This window comes from Acyrthosiphon pisum, unplaced genomic scaffold (genome assembly GCF_005508785.2).
Source record: "Acyrthosiphon pisum isolate AL4f unplaced genomic scaffold, pea_aphid_22Mar2018_4r6ur Scaffold_20960;HRSCAF=22641, whole genome shotgun sequence".
NCBI classification, from domain to species: Eukaryota; Metazoa; Arthropoda; class Insecta; order Hemiptera; family Aphididae; genus Acyrthosiphon; species Acyrthosiphon pisum.
The window spans coordinates 699,119-702,424 of NW_021770374.1; positions in this window are offsets into that span (position 1 = coordinate 699,119).

Sequence of the window (3,306 nt, forward strand, 5' to 3'; positions counted from 1 at the left end):
TCCAAATTAGATAAAAAAAAGTTTGTTTTTAATAAAAATATTGATTAAAAAAAAAAACAGTTAAATAAAAAACAATCCTAAATCGGATAAAATAATTTGAATAAAAGACCATTATTTATTGAAATGTCTAAATTAAATAAAAAATTCTTGTTGAAAAAAAATCCTAAATCGAATTAAAAAGTCTTATATAATTAAAAAAAATTGATTTGAATAAAAAACCATTTTTATTGAAAAATCAAAATAGATTAAATAGATTATAGCCTGGTTGAATAAAAAATCTAAATTAAATAAAAATTCCAAACTTGAGAATTTCCCCAGCCCCCGATCCAACATTTTGACTAAAATAAAACTAAATCTCTACAAACGAAAAAAGTTAGATAACAAACCAATACAAACCGGCTACAAACGAATGGTGAAAAAAAAATTTAAAATTCATAATTGGGGGGGGGGGGGACTGTGGAAATGCACCTCTAGTTCACGGTATTCTACGTAGACTTTAGGTACTGTGTGTCGAGTGAAAACGAATACACGGTACCTAGTTTTGCTATTATTTATTATTAAACTATTGGTGTTATCCGAAATGATATATTTTTGTAATACAAGAATAATTTTTTGAAGAATAATTTCTTTGATTTATTCAAACAAAATAAGAAACATATGTCAATATGAAATCGACTATTATAATATTATAATATTATGAAATATTTTGAAATTAATAATTGAAAACTATTTATAGATTTATTGGTAATTACACTGATAACTGAATACTCACACAGCCACAGGGTTCACTAAAGCAAACAGTATTGAGTAGGTACGATTAATACACAATGAGTATCGAGTGTTTGCTTGAGTTCTGAAATCTGTGAAATTACCATGTTAAATATTTTGCCAAATAATTTTTTTTTTTTTGACAAATACTCTTTTAATATTTGTATTTATATTTTATTGTTCTGAAATTTGTCTGAAAAATTAAAATGTCAAGTTTGGTTTGTTTATGTGACAAAAAAAATTGAATTTTAACGATTTAAATTGGAAACGTCATGTAACATCATGCAAAATTATAAAATTAAAAAATACGAATTTAGTCAATGTTTTATCAAATTATTTTTCACAAAAACGAGAAAACAAATCTTTAGTTGATGGCATTATTTTGAAAAAAGGTAAGTACCTAGTTAATATTATTTATTATATAAATATCTATGTTCTATAGGTATTGGAGACTGGAGTATTTTTAACAGAATACTATGTTACCTACCTGCCTTGGTTTTTAATTAAAAATATATAAATTTAAATTGATTATTTATTTATGATATTTTCAGCAAAAAAAAAAAGAAAACGACAAATCTGATCAAAGCCATACAACATTTAACACTGCTGATATTTCTGTACCAATACAAAAACATGGTAAAAATAAATTTATTTTATTTATTAGTACACCTAAAAATAAAATTTAGGTCAAAAATAATTATAATATTATTATATTGGATTAGGACATTAGGTATTATTTTTGTCTTTTGTTCATAAATAAGACTTTAAAAAAACTTTCCTCTTGCTATTTTTTTTTTGTTTTGACTATAGAAAATCAAAACCAAACTGCCTGTCGTAATGCAAGTCAAGACCTCATACCTATGGCAATTGAAGGTTATTTGCAATTTTATAAAATTAAAACAGTTAGTAAATAATATTGAATTTTAGATTTCTTATTTCTTGTGTTGTAGTAGTTCAAAATCAATGTGCCAGTACCAGTACCAGCGCCAGTCATTAACTAGAAATTGAAATTGAAGGTATTCATTTTAACAGTAATTAATGGTAAATTTAATTATAAATCTTATGTACAAAAAAAGTACAATTGTTTAAAAAATTTAATTTATTTTCTATATTAATAGACAAAAATGAATTCAGATCAAAAATAATTGTACTATTAACCATTATTTTTATCTTATTGTTTAGAGTGGGCAAAATGGTAGTCAGAGCAAAAACGATTTATCGCTCGATCGGACGGGACACACTTTACCCGTAAGGGGTGGTGTATAGGCAACCTCTTTCACGGGATCACGATGCCCTTCAACGATGAGTGGGTAGGCAACCTATCAAGCTTGATGTTGGGCCTGCGACGTAGGACAGGCGACCTGAGCGCGGAAAGACGGATGTTCTGAAAAGGACGGACGCAGTTTATACAACGAAAACATGGGATATGCAATTTAGTTAATGATTAGTAGGGTTGTCCTCGTGGTCGATTCGGTGTGGTGCAATGACCGACGAGGCTCACATAAAATCGGGTGGTCCTTATATACTAGTTAATGCTACTTATAAATTAAGGCAGGTATAGTAGGCGACTGGATTCGTCGGTGAATGGCATGGCTGGACGACCGTGGCGGCCTCACACACACCACGCCGGATGCTGGCGGACTTATGCGGCTGGGAAGAAGCAATACGTTGAGAACGCGTACGCGGCTCGCAACGACCGTCAACAATCGACGCAAAGTCGACGGGCTCGCAGAAATAGAGTGTTGATGGTACACGTACAATACAATATATCTCGCACACACGTTGGTGAGGAGCAGGTAACAAAAAACAAACTCACTTATTGTTGGTGTATGGATTTATTGGAACAGCAATTCGTGTGGCTGTATTAGCACATTTTGATTATAAAGGTTGGTCGTGCCGCAATGGCGAAGAAAACAACAGAAACGATAGTGCTGTAATGGCACTGAACGATAGGTATTAGTGATGGGATTGTTCGTTCCTTTTAGTGAATCGTTCCTTTCGTTCCAGGTCCACAAAAGGAATGATTCCAAATGACTCGTTCCATCGTTCCTTTCGGTACTTTTTACTATCATTACCTAACTAGTACCGATACCGAACCGAACTACTACAGACTGTTTTCCAGCCACTCGTATTATACGTACCGATTCACAAGCATGCGTTTCAGTTTACATTCTTCTTTGTAAGCCACTTCGCAGTGCCGGGTTAACAAATTTTCCGCCTGGAGACAGATTTTAAAATACCTCCCTTTAACCCCCCCCCCCCCCCACAGATGTATATATATATTATACAACCTACAAAATAAGTAACAACATAGTTTAATTTAGATTGTTTAATCAATACATATTTCTAAAAACATCGTAATGTCGATAGTTTTTACAGTTATAGACCTTATTGAAGAAATTTTGAATTTAAGTGTAAGAGAAATAATTAGTTCATGGTTTTTATTTTTTTCCTCGGCTCATTTATGACGAAATTCAGCACCACTTAATTTTATTTTATTAATATTAATAATATTAGCCAAAACTAAGTCCTTTTGTT